General features: G+C 42.0%; 1 protein-coding gene and 1 long non-coding RNA gene across 6 annotated transcripts in view; one reads left to right on the forward strand and one right to left on the reverse strand.

The window, feature by feature from the left end:
* LOC138748979 (uncharacterized) overlaps nucleotides 1-1,161 on the reverse strand; it is a 45,215-nt gene extending 44,054 nt beyond the window's left edge. For all 4 annotated transcript variants that reach the window (XR_011348351.1, XR_011348352.1, XR_011348350.1 and 1 more), the window contains exon 1: nucleotides 1,026-1,161. This is a non-coding gene — a long non-coding RNA (uncharacterized lncRNA). The remainder of the gene's footprint in view (nucleotides 1-1,025) is intronic.
* Nucleotides 1,162-1,293: 132 nt separating this feature from the next.
* LOC138748972 (myosin-9-like) overlaps nucleotides 1,294-18,054 on the forward strand; it is a 135,152-nt gene continuing 118,391 nt past the window's right edge. For both annotated transcript variants that reach the window (XM_069909951.1, XM_069909952.1), the window contains exon 1: nucleotides 1,294-1,504. The gene's annotated coding sequence lies outside the window, so the exon portion shown is untranslated. The remainder of the gene's footprint in view (nucleotides 1,505-18,054) is intronic.

Below are 18,054 nucleotides of genomic sequence, written 5' to 3' on the forward strand. Positions count from 1 at the left end.
AGTCAAGGTAGTTGATATCAAGATGCCAAGGTTTATGAGGACATTGCCTGGACTTGTCATTGTGGGAAAGACTTTTAATATGGACAAAAATATCTGATGAAAGATTTAATATTGATTATACATAATTATGACCATTCTATGCAGAATGATTAGGAGGATTTATTTTCTTGACGGAAAGTGCGTAACTTCAAACTGAAAGATTATAGGGGAATTGAGGAAAAAGAGTAGCAGGCAGCAGAAACTCTCATCTCATTCAGAGCATATCTAGACCAGCCCTTATCCTATGAGGCTACAAATAGAGCTGGGATGGAAATGGCCGAGGACAAGCTTAAGGCTGAGAGAAAACTGACCCATAATGTTAACTCTTTCTGATTTGTGGAATGGTTTTGTCATTTTCTGGTCTTTTTAATTTCATATTTCGAGGATCCACGATGCTTTGATTTTGGACTGGGCTGTGTCTTGATATCAGTTTTGGATGATCATTCACCCAGTTTTTGACAGGTCCATGCCTAAGTTCTGGAATGCTGTATTTTTTTTTTCCTTAAAAAATGTACCTCTCTACCTTTCTGCCAATAACGTGGCTTGGTGACCACTATTATGTGACACCGTGCCTTCTGTTATGTTGGCCTTTTGGAATATTTTTCTTTCAGGCGGTTTATAGAGTAAAAACACAATACTGGAGCAACTAAGCTGGTCAAACCGTGTCCTTTATATAGCAAAGATAATGGGACACAACTGACGTTTCGGCTTGAGCCCTTCATCAAGGTGTGAGCAAAATGTCGGCAGGCGCCCGAACAAAACGCTGGTCATGCATCCTTATCTTTGCTAAATAAAGTACCTGCTGAGTCTACAGGATTTTGTGTTTTACTATTATACAAATTGGAGTTGCCACATCAAAGTAGCTGCAATTTTGCCAACTTCCTCCTCACTGTCATAGCACAGACAGACCCATCGGCCCATCCCGACCTTCAAGCGCCCACGTCTACACAGTCTGCTTTATGTTTTACTTCAAGCACAATAGGTACCTGGTCCTCTTCAGGAGGATTTTTCCACATCAAGGTGAACCAAAAAAAAAGCAAACCAGGCACTGCTCATCACTTCCCTCGCCCGCCGCGCTCAGTCCCTGCGCCAGAAATGGACTGCGGCAGCCGTTCCCGCCCCGCCCCCAGACGGGCGGGAGCCGCACACCGAGGCAGCGGAGGGAGGGGAAACCCGTGCGATTGGCCAGCGGCGCCGTCGCTCAAAGCCGAGCGGCGCCTCCGACTGGCCTGCGGCGTCACGCAGGGCGGGCTGAGGGCGCCGAACGGCTGCTGCGCGAGCGAGCCCCAGTGTGCGGGGAAGCCCGAGCTCGCGCGCGTGAGTGAGTGAGTGAGTGAGTGACCGAGGCGGTCGGGCGGCGCAAAGGTTGTCGCCTCTTTTTTTTGTTTTGAAGTCTTAAGATTTATCAGCGGTACCCGCCGTTTTCAAATCCCGGAGAGGGGGGAAAAATACCTGAAGCTCGGAGGTAAGAAGGGCAAAAAGCAAAATGCAGCTCAAGTTCTGTGGGGGGTGAAAGAGGCGGAGAACTTTGCTTTTGCACCTCGCCTAAGCGTCCCCAAAAGCGGAAGTTTAGACGACCAGCCTTGTCCTCCTGAGTCACCACCAGGCCGGCAATGAGCTCGATGCATTGGCCAACCAATCGATTTCACTCTCTCAAGCCTGAATTAAAGTCTCCCCTGAAATTGAACTTTGTTTGGGGGGGGGGGGCGGCGTGGGGGGAGAGAGAGAAACAGGTAGGCTGCAAACTACCTTCAGGGCTGCGGCTTCGCAGGCAATGGGCTTGGCTTCCGTCTCTCCGGCTGCACCAGCTTCCTGTCCTCTCAGCGAGATGCGAGTCCAAATCCCCTTCCCCCTTCCTCTTCCCTCTCCCCTCTTCCCTCTCCCCTTCCCCTCTCCCTTCCCCTCTCCCCTCCCCTCTCCCCTTCCCCTCTCCCCTCTCCCCCTCTCCCCTCTCCCTCTCCCCTCTCCCTCTCCCCTCTCCCCTCTCCCCTCTCCCCTCTCCCCTCTCCCCTCTCCCCTTCCCCTCTCCCCTTCCCCTCTCCCCTTCCCCTCTCCCCTTCCCCTCTCCCCTTCCCCTCTCCCCTTCCCCTCTCCCCTTCCCCTCTCCCCTTCCCCTCTCCCCTTCCCCTCTCCCCTTCCCCTCTCCCCTTCCCCTCTCCCCTTCCCCTCTCCCCTTCCCCTCTCCCCTTCCCCTCTCCCCTTCCCCTCTCCCCTTCCCCTCTCCCCTTCCCCTCTCCCTTCCCCTCTCCCCTTCCCCTCTCCCCTTCCCCTCTCCCCTTCCCCTCTCCCCTTCCCCTCTCCCCTTCCCCTCTCCCCTTCCCCTCTCCCCTTCCCCTCTCCCCTTCCCCTCTCCCCTTCCCCTCTCCCCTTCCCCTCTCCCCTTCCCCTCTCCCCTTCCCCTCTCCCCTTCCCCTCTCCCCTTCCCCTCTCCCCTTCCCCTCTCCCCCATGGCGCTAATTTCCCGACACTGCAACTTCCATCGCATCCTTGGAATGTGCAGAAACGGCAGCGATTTAAAAGCAGCCACCTTTATTGAGGTGTAATAGTTTGGGGATGGTGGGGGGGAGTTCTTTTTTTTTTAAAAAAAAAGCACAATGCTGGAGAAACTCAGCAAGTCAAGCTACATTTTGTTCTGGTGTCTTTTAATTTGCACCTTCCTGTTCAATGCAATTATTTAAAAAAAAGATTTAATTGACATATTTGTTCTGTCCATCGAACCTTCAGCTTATCCTCCTCCCTCATCTTAAATTCTTGTGCTTTTTGAAAAAAACACTTCAAATGCCATGTACAAGATATTGAATCTCTTGTGTTTTTTAAAAAAAACACTGTTCAAATGCCATGTACAAGATACTGAATCTGTTAAGCCTGGTCAAAGTAAAAATCAGAATAAAGACTTGCTATAATTTGTGGCAGAACTTGTCTGAAAGGTATCAATGAGGAAAATCTATAAAAGGGTGAATTTACATAGCTGGGAAAAGGGCAATGAGGCATATAAAGTCAAACTAAAAGATTTCTTTGAAAACTGGTAATAACTTCCTTTTCTGAAAACAATCTCCAGTCTTTTTTTTCCCCCAAATTGGGAGATGGTTTTGTGATGATGCATTTTGCTTTCATCAAGGTAGATTCCTTACATTAACTTATTAAAATTGCATGTTAGCTGCTTGCAATGCTGAAGATTCTTATGGACTTTACTGCATGTAATATAGCCCCACCCGGTTCTAAGTAGAAGGTAGTGCAGAGCAAATGAAGAGAGTGATTCATGGAGAAGTGAGCTGATTACTTACAAAACGTTTCTGTTAGCTGGCTAGTTATATTTTTCTGGAATTTGTAAATACATTTCTGGTAACAGATTGTCTATTAGTGAAGCATTCAATTTTTTTTTCAACAGATACCAAGAATATGAGAGCTTGACATTCTAAACAGCATGCATGATATTGGTTCAGGTGTTGTTACAACAGTAACAAAATGCTTGATAAGGGTCAGTTGCCTAGTCCTTTCAAATGTTCAAAAACACATTAGATTGTAAAAGCATTCCAACATTCTGCTATCCATTTTTTAATTTGCATTATCCTTTTTACCACCTCCCATTCTTGACTCGTGATTTGCTTTTCCACAATTTAAAATTCTTATCTTTGTTTTCAAATTCTACCATGGTTTTACCCTCCCTTTTTTTAACCTTTTACTCTATCACCCTCTGGTGTCCTCAATATTCACTCTCTTTGCTTTCTATTACTGCTTTTAAGTTATTCCCTCATTGTTGATTGTGTCTCAGCTTTGGAATTCCATCCTGTAAGGAGTTTGTATGTTCTCTCCGTGTCTGCGTGGTTTTTCTCCGGGAGCTCCAGTTTCCTCCTATCCTTCAAAAACTTACCTGGAGTATATGGGTTATAATTTGGGTGACACGGACTCGTTTGGCCGAATTGGCATCTTACAGCGCTGTATGTCTAATTTAAATTTTTTTAAAAATCTCATCCTCCTGTGTCCTAAAATCTATTTAACTGTCCTAATTCAATATCAAATTTTGATGGAAATGATCTTCTGATGACTCTTGGGGCACTTTGCATGAACAAAATCTTACAAGGGCCATACCTTCAGTATGACATTTCAGAACAGAAGATGTGGGACAGGTGAGCATTGTCGCATCAATAATAGGTTGTGGCTGAACCTGTATCCCAAGTTCACTCTCCTACCTGATCCACCTTTCTCTTGATTTTTCACATTGTGCACTGGGGAAAAAAAGTTTGTAGTCAAATGATTTGTGTGAAGTAAGTGTATTTTGTATGAACTAAACTGGAGTAGGCAATAATATTGTAGTATACCATTAATATGTGTAGAACATATCCCCTAGTCACTTTTTTGACTTTCAAAGTACCTAGGGGATTATTAAGGTGTGGCAGGGTGTTCAGGTATGTGGACCAGTGTTTTGACTTGCTCTTATTATTGATTCCAGTGATATGTGCATAGACTTGCATTGTTGTGGAAAAGTCCAAGACTGGGTAGAATTTGTGTTGCAATTTGTGTGTTATTTTACTAACATGTTCAGAATTTTCTGTAGTAAATACAAAATATTGAGTTTATATTTAAAACTACAAAAGCAAAATAACAGAAAAGATGCAAATTAATTCCTCTTCTACTTTACCCCACTTGGTTGGTGGATTGCCCAAGTGGTGTGAATCCAATTTACTATAGTTGCAATTTTGCAAATATTATTGGGAGGATAATCTCCAAAAGATGTATCAGGTCTAGAAATATTTTCAAATAAGGACCTCCCTCACTGGTCTCTGAACAACCTTGGCTATGAAAGTGCAGTTGAAGTGAAGGAGGAAGTTTGTTTCATGAGATTGTGACACTAATGTCTGCACAGGAGTTGGAATAATACCAAATGTTGTTGAAAGTACTATATGTGGCATCGTGGGCAAAATACTCAATCTCTTCCACAGAGCTTCTTATCTGTCCCCCTAACTATGGAATCCCCTATCATTACAGCCCTCCTCTTCTCCCTTCCCTCCTTAGCCACAGGACCAGATTCCAAGCCAGAGACCTGATTGCCTTGGCTTGTGCCTGGTAGGTTATTCCCCAAACAGTATCCAAAATAGTATACTTGTTATTGAGTGGAATGGCTACAGGGGAGCCCTGCACTGTCTGTCTGTTCCCTTTCCCTCTCCTGACCGTCACTCATCTACCCTCCTCCTGCCTTCTAGGTGTAATAGTGTCCCTGTAACTCCTGTCTATCACCTTACCAAATGATTTTCTGTAGTAAATACAAAATATTGAGTTTATATTTGATCATCTGCTTACCAAATGATCTGGAGTTCATCTAGCATGTCAGGAGCTGCAGTTGGATGCACATCTTGCAGATAAAGTCGTCATGGATACTGCTGGCTTCCCTAATGACCCACAATCTGCAAGAGGAGCATTCCCCTGTTTTGGCTGCCGTTCCCTCTGTTAATGACTAGAGAAACATAATAAATGATATCTAAAACTTTCTCTTACCTGTGCCTATCTGCTGAATCCCTTTTGTTCCTCAAATAGTGTCCCTTTCTTACTTCAATTCCTACTATCCTTTGTCTCTTACCTATTCTCGACAAAGCCTGTTGAGCCAAAGCCTTACCACTTTGACAATGACCACTCTGCTACACAATCCCTCACTTTTATCATGATACTTGGCTTCTTCCTCCAATCAGATCACTCTTAACTCAAAAAATCTTTTTTAAATTGATTGAACAACTATTAAATCACTCTGAAGATCAATCAATCTCTTGAATTTCTGCATCAACATCAGTGGGGGGAGGGGAAGGGGGAAGAGGGGAATATCCAGTGCAATTGAGGTTTAACAGAGCATTAACTCTTTCCTATAGATCTATAAGTATTTGCTTTAAGTGTTTCATGTAATTAGTAAGGTCGTCATCCTTCAGTTCCCCTCCGTTTGAGTTTAGATTTGGAAACTTAAAAAGTTCTGATGTGTGATATTGTTCCAATAGACTTTGAGCTTTTTAAGGAAATAAAAGCTAGAATCCTTATTATCAATGAGGTTATTGTGTTTACCCTGCAAGGTCTTGTTCAATAAATTGAGTTTGTTAAAGATGTCTTTGCATCAATGAGTTTTTCTCTATGCTTTCTATGAGAGAGAAAGGAAATAATCATGTCCCAGAGTGCAACTGAATGATGAAGACAATTTCCTTTGGACAGCCACCTTACCTTGGTAGGTAGCAGCAGTGTCTGGAGACGTTTGTCACTTTCTTCACACAGATGCCAGAATAGACAGTCTAGAAGGGGATATGATTTTGAGGTTTACAGTGTTATGACAATTGAAGCAAAGTATTTTAATATTCTGATCTTTGGCCACTAAGTACTCATTATGAATGATATAATGAATAGTAAAGGTATAACATTTTTAAGGCGTTTGATGAACCCTCTGTATTGTCCAACCATTGAAGTGGCGTCGTTAGTTAGTTGCACAGGCAACTATGTCCTTTAGTAAATACTGTTCTTGTTTATGTAATTCTTCTTTGAAAATATAGTAGTTTGCCCCCCCCCCCACCTTATTCATGGGGGATATAGTCCAAGACCCCCAGCAGATGCCTGAAACTGTGGCTAGTACTGAACTATATACAGGGTATGTGCTGATTGGCTTGGTACGTTCTGTGAAATTGGGCATTATGCGATGTGGACGTTGTGTGACACCATGTAGATTTAGCAAAGCTATATGGGATACTGTAGTGTACCTGTAAACTTTTTATTTGTAGGTAGGGATCAGTGTGGGGATTGACACGGGGCTATGGGCAGAGAGCAGGGCAGTGGGATCGTTGTGGGGACAGACACGGAGGTGTGAGGAGAGAGCGGGGCTGTGGGGAGAGCGGAGAAGTCAGATCAGTCTTGGACTGCGGGTAACTGAAACATTTCTTCCCATTCCAGAATTTGGCATAAGCCATGAGAAGAACATAATTTTCTTGCAGAATGGATTTGTCAAACTGTAAAGAGAATTTCTTGAATTCTAATTAAAGACTAATTGTTTTTTTAATGTTCCTTGCTATCTCATCAATTCTTCTAGAAACAATGGAATTACTTGAATAGTTTTTTGGCATTTAAATTCATGATGTCAGATATTATGGACACTGAAGGCAAAATAAGTGACTTAGCAACTTTATGAGCATTTCTACTTGTAGAATCAATTCACCTTTATGATGCAAGATGACCTTATTTTAATTTGTGACATTTCAGTAATCATCTGGAGAGGGTGAGCAAATTTTAAATTCCTGGCAGTTACTATTTCAGAGGACCTTTTCTGGACCCAACACTCAAAAGATATTGTGAAGAAAGCATGTCAATACCTCTACTTTCTCAGGAATCTTCAGAGATTTGTCACGACATCATAAACCTTGGAAAATTTGTAGATGTGTAGTGGAAAGTCTGCTGTATGGCTGTATCAATATCTCTAAGTGGAAAGCCCTGCAAAAGATGGTGGACATAGTTCAGCACATCACAAGCAAATCTCTCCCCACTACTGAGAATATATGCATAGTGCCCGCTGTTAGAGAGCAGCAGTAATCCTCAAGGATCCACACCACCCAGGACATGTTCTGTTCTCTTGCTGCCATCAGGAAAGGGGAAAGGTGGCACAAGACTTGCACTACCAGGTTCAGGAACAGTTGCTACTTCCCCATCATCAGATTCCTAAACAACAAATTCAATCAGGGGCTCATTTAATAACTCTTATTTTGCACATTATTTATTATTGAATATTTATTTCTACATTGCACCGTTTGTTTGCACTGCCTTGTTTACATTTCTCTTTTTTGTATACTACTTGAGTACAGTTTTTTTGTTTTCACCATTGACAAGTAAATATTCTGCCTGACCTGCAGGGAAAAGAATCTCAGGGTTGTATATGATGTCATGTATGTACTCTGACAATAAATCTGAACTTTGAATTTTGAGCATTAGCCTTCTCTCAAAATTATCAAAGGATTTTGAAGAAATCTAAGGGTTTATATTTCTTCCCTTTATGTCTGATTTCTAAATGTTTCAGCTTGCTTGGCCTTGTAGTTTTGTTTGAAAATATATTCAAACGAAACAAACATGGGCAGAGAAGTGTTTTGCAGAGATGTAATGAAACCATATTCCATTGAATACTGCTGACACTTTTTGGCTGATGAACTCGTGAGTAAAATTATTTCTGAAAGTTACAAAAACTAAGTATTACAAAATGAAAGAACTTCTTTCAAGTGTTAACTCAAACAGTCGGCTTAAATTTTATAGAAAGTAATGAATAATACATACTACTAAAATAAAAACTAGCAGACATACATTCTCAAAAACCTGAAGCAATATGAGGGAACTTGTGGAGGTGAAAAATGGAGTAAAACTTTTTAGTCTGCATACTTGTTTCCTGGAATTGAAGGTGATAGAAGAGGCAAACTACATGCAAAGCTGGTTACATGCATAGCCAAAGCTGGTTCCATGTCAGTCAAGTACAATCATGTCAAAGCAAGGAATGTGCTGAAAACATTGTTAATTTTCTGCATTTATCTGGGTCATTCTAGTTTGTCTCCAAATGCCTCCAACCTTGGAAAAAAAAATCTTATGTTGCTCTACAGTAAAGCATAGCAGCAAATAAGTTTTCTTCATCAAAAAATGTTTAACCTGTTCAGTTTCCATGCCTTCAACACACCTTGGGACCGGCTTGTTAAGAATTTTGGTCTGTGCCTCTCTACCTCAAACCCTCAATTTTTCCTTTCTTCCATGTACCTGTCTAGGGATCTCTTAAATGCTCTTATTGTTTCAGGTGAGTGCAACACAAAAGTCTGCAGATGCTGTGATTGTAGTAAAAACACTCCAAAATGCTAAAGGAACCCAGTGTCCATCGGAGAGACAAAGATGTATTTTCGACATTTCAGGTTGAGCCCTTCTTCAAGGAATAAGCAGAATGATTAAAAAACATAAATCTCTTGTTACATATAGTCTTGGCTGGGAGAGGAGTCCAGACCACAAAAGGTATTAATTGGAGAGGTTAGAATTGATTGCGTCTGTGCAAAAGAAGACAGAGAAAAGGGAGAGAGACAGCTGTGGGAAACAGCTGGGGTGGGGGTTGGTTTGTGAGGGATATAATGAAAGCCAGTGAAGTCAATACTATCCAGGCTGGAGGATGCCCAGTCAGAAGATAGTTGTTCCTCCAATTTATGGGTTGTCTCAGACTGGCAGTGCATGAAACCACAGACAGACATGTCAGCAAAGGAATGGGGGGGATTGAAATGGGTTGCCACTGGAAGATCCATTCTGTTGGTACAGATAGAGCCGAGGTGCTCACAAACTGATCTCCCAGTCTGCGCCCTCTCTCTCCATTCCAGGCACCCACAACTCTGTGTATATATAAAATTCAAAATAAAGTACCTCCGATGTCTCCCCTAAACCTTCCTCCCATCATTTTTTACAGATAATGTGGAGGAATGGGTGGCTGCATTAATTAAAATGTTGCTTTTGAAAAAAGAGCAAGATTGAAACAGATAGGAAGGAATGTTAGGGAATGTGAAATGAAGAAAAAAAACAAAATAATTAAGGGATAATTTAACCAGTCAGATAATCTGAAAGAGGGGACAGTAATTGAAGGCAATTTTCTACTTGGGGCTAGTCCCAAAATTATGGACAATCAATTGAAAAATGCTAGTAAATCTAACATGGATTGTGGGTGAGAGTTTATTCCTGAGATTGTGAAATTTAATACTTTGACAATGACTAAAAAGGTAGTTTGGAGGAAGATTAAGTATTTGAGAGGAATTGAAGCATCTTACTGAGTAATTGGCATTTAGTGGCTGAATACCAGATAAATTCCACAATTATTTGAAAACCCAAAAGCTTGCATCTTTTTGGATAATCACATTGATACATACTTGTAAAACTGAGGTCAATGAGTGGAGCTTGAGAATATACCTGCCAAAAATCTAAAATTTGTACGAATATACAAAATGATTGCAGTTGTCTAAAAGGATATTTTTGGTTGCAGCCACTGGATATCCTTCCTTGGTGAAGGATGACAGACTCAGTCATTATCTAGTTCACCATTGGCCACTTCATTGTTTTAACTTGGGAGTGTCCATTTGCTATTATTCCAATTCCATTTTTAACTCTTCTGCTGAGTGAGATATATTAACGGAGAGCAGGTCCTGGAAAACAAACTGATATAGGCTTTGCATAGTAGCAAATGACAGTTGTGGAGTTAGCGTCAGATTATGATCTATTGACCATCAATTGCAATATCATTGCCAAGTGTCCACCATTAATATAATTTGATTGTTGAGAGTGAGTTAATTGCTGGCTGGAAATGAAGCTGAGGACATTGTTATTGAGTTGTGGCTTCATGCGCCTAAGAATGGATGCACCTAACTCTTCAAAACTCAGCAGTTTAGGAATCCCACTCGATTGATTCATATACAGTTGGTAAAATCAATAGATCAGAAGTGAGCACTTTGCTTTATAATTATAAAATCGGGAGGAATTCTCCAATTTTTGCTTTTTTTTGGTTTTTAATACTCCATTCTCAGGCTAATTACCCACTTCAGTGGAATTATTTTTTCACAATGAAATATATATATTCAGCACTGAAATATTTTAGTGTTTCCTTTTAACCATTGTATCCTGACTTGATTTGTATTTCAATCTAAACCATCTCGTCCTTCATACATGCACTGACTTCATGAATCGAATGTCAAGTTTGATAATGGAGCTTGGTCATAATGAACTGAAAGGGTAGGCACACTTTGTTTCTGGCAGCCATGGCTGGAGTATATAGCGTGATCCCATTCAGATTCTGAACTACTTTGGTCCCTCATTTCTTGTTAACCATTGTAGAACACTACAGCACAGTATTGTCCCTTTGGCCCTTGATGTTGTACTGACCTGTATATTTAAAAAAAGTACTAAACCCTTCCTACCTTGTAATCCTCTATTTTTCTTTCATTCGTGTGCCTATCTAAGAGTAAATGGCCCTAATGTTTCAGCCTCCACCACCATCCCTCGCAAGGCATTCCAGGCACCCACAACTTTCTGAATTTAAAAAAAAACTTGCTCCTGATGTCTCTAAAGTTCCCTCCCTTCACTTTGTGCATATGACCTCTGGTGTTTGCAATTCCTGCCCTGGGGCAAAAGGTGCTGCTGGCTATCAATCCTGTCTATGCTTCTCAGAAACTTGTAGACTTCGAAGTCTCCTCTCTTCCTTCGACCCAAAGAGAAAAGTCCCAGCTGTGCTAACCTTGCCTCATAAGACTTATTTTCCAAACCAAAAACATCCTGGTAAATCTCCTCTGCACCCTCTCCATAGCTTCTACATCCTTTGTATAATGAGGTGACCATTAACCATTCTGGTCCAATATTTGCAAGGACTTTATTATCATAGTGTGCCTAATCTTTCAATCCTTATCCAAATGGGTAACAAGTATCTTGCAAGGATTAAACTAGTCAGATGGCAGCCAGGCACTTAGTCACATCTTGCTGAATGATAAAAAATCTAAACTATCTCAAACCAAACAAATACAATTGTCTCCCAGATCAATTGCACTATTCTCCAGCATCTGCAGATGTTCTAGTCTAACTCTCTGCTAGATCAAAATGTCTACATACTACTTTTCCTTTTCTGCTGGCTTTTTTGTCTCCAGTCATCAACTGACCAGAATTCCTTGAGATAAAGATCCATACTCCAGAATGGCTGTTTAGGATATCATTGTCTTTTTTTTTGTAATTCTTTATTTATCGCACTATGAACCATATCAACCAATATATTTACAGATGCATCTCTTTAAATATTCACAGTGACATTTTCTCTTTTTATCCACCCTTCCCCCTTCCCACCCCCTCCAAAAACAGTAAACATTGAACATATAAAATACAATAAAACAATATCTTTATACAAAAGGAATACAAACAAAAAAGACGCATCATCTACTTATACACATTAAATCTGATCGTGTTTATCTTCTTATCATTTTTGGTGGTGGTGGTCCAAGGCCTGCCCTTTCTGTTATGTTCCATATACGGTTCCCAGGTTTTTTCAAACATTGTAACTTTGTCTTTTAAATTATATGTGATTTTTTTTCCCCCAATGGGATACACTTAAACTTTGTTATATATTCCATTAATGTTTATAGTCATATAGTCCAATATGGCCATCTTATATCTTTATTTTCACTTCTTTTCCGCCTCTTCCCCACCCCATTCCCTTTTTTCCATTACTGTTTCTTAAGTTTTACATTTTAATCTCAATATATGACAACGCACTTAAGACATGAAATACCCCAACAATCCCCACAAGCAATAACCCTTTAACCCCAAATGAATCTCCCCTCCTTGGATTTCCCCTTGTCCCTTGACGACAACCACAACTCCCCTTTTCATTCGGTTTGCGAACTTACTCGCAAGCGTCAACCAATTTTGCAGTGACCATTATTCTCCTACCCCCAGCCCCCCCAAGAGAACACTATTTTCCTATATATATAACAAAGCTCTTTTTTTTCCCCTTCTCAGGATGTCATTGTCCACTGATTTTCATGTTGTACTACCAATCCTGTCATCTCAATGTCTATCTCTTCATAGATAAATAGTTTCAGTTAAAATTTGCATTCACTTTTATTCACTCGCATCAACCAAATGTGTGCAGGGTGGTAGATCAATTGATGGCTGCAGATTACTTCTAGCGTGAAGTTAAGTGGTGAAACCTTGGAGGGTACAGAAGAAGGAAAATAAGTTGCTGGGGAAATTGAGGAATGGGAAATTGAGGAATGGGGTTGCTATGTGAGTTGGCATAAATTAATAGATCAAAATGCCTCCTTTAGTGTTGTTTGAAAATATGGCCAAAGCAATAATGCAGGGTTATAAAATGGCTAATAATAACCAGCATGTGTCAGGAAAGGACAATGTTTAACTGAATACAAAAGGTAGCTGAATTAATGGCACAATGGGTTCAATCTAGTAATCACTACAAAGTGGTTGCAAGGTAACCAAGGTCAAAAATTTAATGTAGCTGGATATTGCAGAAAAGATGCAAAATGGATAAAGAGATGGGTAGGCACTGATTATTAATGAATGAGGTAAAAGGCAGTAGAAACAATTTGGATGGAACTAAGTCAGAAAATATTTGTGGGATTTGTATGTAGGTCCACAAATCAGTAAAGTTAATGTAGATACAGAATGTTGGGAAAGTCGTTAAGATGAGAGTAATATGGTAACCGCTGCAACCGTGTCTGCCTGTCCCTCATCGGACTTGTCAGCCACAAACGAGCCTGCAGCTGACGTGGACTTTTTACCCCCTCCATAAATCTTCGTCCGCGAAGCCAAGCCAAAGAATATGGTAATCATGGTCTTTCAATCTTCATGTAGATTAACAAATTAAATTGGCAATAGTATCTGTGGACAATGAAGTTATGAAATGCGTAAGGGATTGTTTTCTAGAACAAAATGTAGAAAAATTGATAAAGGACCAGGCTATTTTATATCTGTAATGTGAAAGGATTAATTGAGGATTTGCAACTGAAGGGTCTTTAGGGAATAATGATCATAATATGACAAGTCTTTTTAAATTTAAGGATTGAAAGTCATTTTGTTCAACCTGAATAAGATCTTAAATCCCAAAGCTAATTATAGCAGGAGGTGTGTGTTGTCTGTAGTAAATTAGGGAGCATCAAAAATATCACTGACAGTAAACAAGCAAAAGCTGACAAATAATTGATAAAGAGTTTATTGTAATTATATTGTTCAATATCCACATTACTTGCTGCAGCTCAGTGGGTAACTTTGTAAACAAATTGAAAATCAACTATAATAGCATATTCAATTAAAAAGGTAATGTGTACAGATGTAATAAATATTTACAGTTATCCTGGTGCAAAAAAAATAGTGACCTGCCATTAATGCAGACAATTATTTTGTGGTGTTGAAGTAGCACCTAATTGGAGCAATATGGAGCAATATGGCACCCAGTTGGAGCAATATGGCACCCAGTTGGAGCAATATGGCACCCAGTTGGAGCAATATGGCACCCAGTTGGAGCAATATGGCACCCAGTTGGAGCAATATGGCACCCAGTTGGAGCAATATGGCACCCAGTTGGAGCAATATGGCACCCAGTTGGAGCAATATGGCACCCAGTTGGAGCAATATGGCACCCAGTTGGAGCAATATGGCACCCAGTTGGAGCAATATGGCACCCAGTTGGAGCAATATGGCACCCAGTTGGAGCAATATGGCACCCAGTTGGAGCAATATGGCACCCAGTTGGAGCAATATGGCACCCAGTTGGAGCAATATGGCACCCAGTTGGAGCAATATGGCACCCAGTTGGAGCAATATGGCACCCAGTTGGAGCAATATGGCACCCAGTTGGAGCAATATGGCACCCAGTTGGAGCAATATGGCACCCAGTTGGAGCAATATGGCACCCAGTTGGAGCAATATGGCACCCAGTTGGAGCAATATGGCACCCAGTTGGAGCAATATGGCACCCAGTTGGAGCAATATGGCACCCAGTTGGAGCAATATGGCACCCAGTTGGAGCAATATGGCACCCAGTTGGAGCAATATGGCACCCAGTTGGAGCAATATGGCACCCAGTTGGAGCAATATGGCACCCAGTTGGAGCAATATGGCACCCAGTTGGAGCAATATGGCACCCAGTTGGAGCAATATGGCACCCAGTTGGAGCAATATGGCACCCAGTTGGAGCAATATGGCACCCAGTTGGAGCAATATGGCACCCAGTTGGAGCAATATGGCACCCAGTTGGAGCAATATGGCACCCAGTTGGAGCAATATGGCACCCAGTTGGAGCAATATGGCACCCAGTTGGAGCAATATGGCACCCAGTTGGAGCAATATGGCACCCAGTTGGAGCAATATGGCACCCAGTTGGAGCAATATGGCACCCAGTTGGAGCAATATGGCACCCAGTTGGAGCAATATGGCACCCAGTTGGAGCAATATGGCACCCAGTTGGAGCAATATGGCACCCAGTTGGAGCAATATGGCACCCAGTTGGAGCAATATGGCACCCAGTTGGAGCAATATGGCACCCAGTTGGAGCAATATGGCACCCAGTTGGAGCAATATGGCACCCAGTTGGAGCAATATGGCACCCAGTTGGAGCAATATGGCACCCAGTTGGAGCAATATGGCACCCAGTTGGAGCAATATGGCACCCAGTTGGAGCAATATGGCACCCAGTTGGAGCAATATGGCACCCAGTTGGAGCAATATGGCACCCAGTTGGAGCAATATGGCACCCAGTTGGAGCAATATGGCACCCAGTTGGAGCAATATGGCACCCAGTTGGAGCAATATGGCACCCAGTTGGAGCAATATGGCACCCAGTTGGAGCAATATGGCACCCAGTTGGAGCAATATGGCACCCAGTTGGAGCAATATGGCACCCAGTTGGAGCAATATGGCACCCAGTTGGAGCAATATGGCACCCAGTTGGAGCAATATGGCACCCAGTTGGAGCAATATGGCACCCAGTTGGAGCAATATGGCACCCAGTTGGAGCAATATGGCACCCAGTTGGAGCAATATGGCACCCAGTTGGAGCAATATGGCACCCAGTTGGAGCAATATGGCACCCAGTTGGAGCAATATGGCACCCAGTTGGAGCAATATGGCACCCAGTTGGAGCAATATGGCACCCAGTTGGAGCAATATGGCACCCAGTTGGAGCAATATGGCACCCAGTTGGAGCAATATGGCACCCAGTTGGAGCAATATGGCACCCAGTTGGAGCAATATGGCACCCAGTTGGAGCAATATGGCACCCAGTTGGAGCAATATGGCACCCAGTTGGAGCAATATGGCACCCAGTTGGAGCAATATGGCACCCAGTTGGAGCAATATGGCACCCAGTTGGAGCAATATGGCACCCAGTTGGAGCAATATGGCACCCAGTTGGAGCAATATGGCACCCAGTTGGAGCAATATGGCACCCAGTTGGAGCAATATGGCACCCAGTTGGAGCAATATGGCACCCAGTTGGAGCAATATGGCACCCAGTTGGAGCAATATGGCACCCAGTTGGAGCAATATGGCACCCAGTTGGAGCAATATGGCACCCAGTTGGAGCAATATGGCACCCAGTTGGAGCAATATGGCACCCAGTTGGAGCAATATGGCACCCAGTTGGAGCAATATGGCACCCAGTTGGAGCAATATGGCACCCAGTTGGAGCAATATGGCACCCAGTTGGAGCAATATGGCACCCAGTTGGAGCAATATGGCACCCAGTTGGAGCAATATGGCACCCAGTTGGAGCAATATGGCACCCAGTTGGAGCAATATGGCACCCAGTTGGAGCAATATGGCACCCAGTTGGAGCAATATGGCACCCAGTTGGAGCAATATGGCACCCAGTTGGAGCAATATGGCACCCAGTTGGAGCAATATGGCACCCAGTTGGAGCAATATGGCACCCAGTTGGAGCAATATGGCACCCAGTTGGAGCAATATGGCACCCAGTTGGAGCAATATGGCACCCAGTTGGAGCAATATGGCACCCAGTTGGAGCAATATGGCACCCAGTTGGAGCAATATGGCACCCAGTTGGAGCAATATGGCACCCAGTTGGAGCAATATGGCACCCAGTTGGAGCAATATGGCACCCAGTTGGAGCAATATGGCACCCAGTTGGAGCAATATGGCACCCAGTTGGAGCAATATGGCACCCAGTTGGAGCAATATGGCACCCAGTTGGAGCAATATGGCACCCAGTTGGAGCAATATGGCACCCAGTTGGAGCAATATGGCGAGGTTCACCAGCCTGAAAGCTGTTGGAAAGAAATTTGAACTGAGAAATGCTCGTCTTCAAGCATCTGTACCTTTGGGATTGGGAAAATGTTAGAACTTTGAGGACCAATAAAGAAAATAGAAAAGAACAATGGGCATTGGGAAACAAAGTCTCAAAGATCTTCTATAGAAATATGGAAAAAAATACTCAGGATAAAGTGGGTCCTTAATGACTGAGGCATGATGAATTACATTGGGGGAATAAGGAAGTTAAGTATATCATGTACATGTGTTCAGGGAAGAAGATCTTGGAAATGGTACAGAATTGCAGCTCTGAATCAAATTGGGAGCTCAATGAAATAAGCATTAGTGCAAAAACCAATGGATTTGGAAGGCTTTTTTAAAAAAAACTTAAGCCTGTATCCAAGGGGATTTGAAAAAGATGGTGGAAGTAATGGATGTGTTGTTTATCTTTTAAAAATTCTGTAAATTGTGGAAGATACAAAGTGTAATTCACAATAAAAGATGGAGTAAGAAGAAAGATGGAATAGTTAGCCTTTCATTAGTAGCAGATAAGGTACTAGATTATATTAAAAAGAAATAATGGTTTTGGTTAGAAAATAGTATGGATTTATTAATGAGAAAAAATGAGAAATCATTTAGATTTCTTGAAGTTGTAATTAGCAGAATAGGTACGGTAACATATTTGGACTTCCATAAGGTCTGCAAGGTGACTCATAGGAGGTCAATATACAATGGTGCACAATCTGGATTGGTTAATGGACAGAAAACAGAGTAATTGGGTCTTTTATTTTCATTGGATTGGGAAGGTTAATGGGGTGCGACAAGGCTCAATGTCAACGCTCTGCTTTTCACAATCTATATAATTGATTTAGATGAAAGGATAGAGTAGGCTAATGATACAAGATAGAATTTGTTTATTGTTACATTGATGCAGTGAAAATCTTTGGCATGCTATCCAGGCAAATTAATCTAAGTACAGCAGGCAGTGCAGTAAAATACAAAACTGCAGTATATAGAGTTGCAAAGCAAAAAAATGCAGGGTACGGAGACAGTTTTAGTACAGTATAGAGCAGCTACAATCTCCTTGGGACTCTGCTCAAAGTTAATGGGACCCTTTCCTTTGAAGCAGTCGAGTTTAATTGGTTCTTACTAACAGAAAAAAGCACATTTTTTATTATTATTTCAGTCCCATCAACAATAGATATTCACCAAGACCAATGGTTACTTAAACAAAAGTTG

Source organism: Narcine bancroftii, chromosome 13, assembly GCF_036971445.1.
Source record: "Narcine bancroftii isolate sNarBan1 chromosome 13, sNarBan1.hap1, whole genome shotgun sequence".
Lineage (NCBI taxonomy): Eukaryota > Metazoa > Chordata > Chondrichthyes > Torpediniformes > Narcinidae > Narcine > Narcine bancroftii.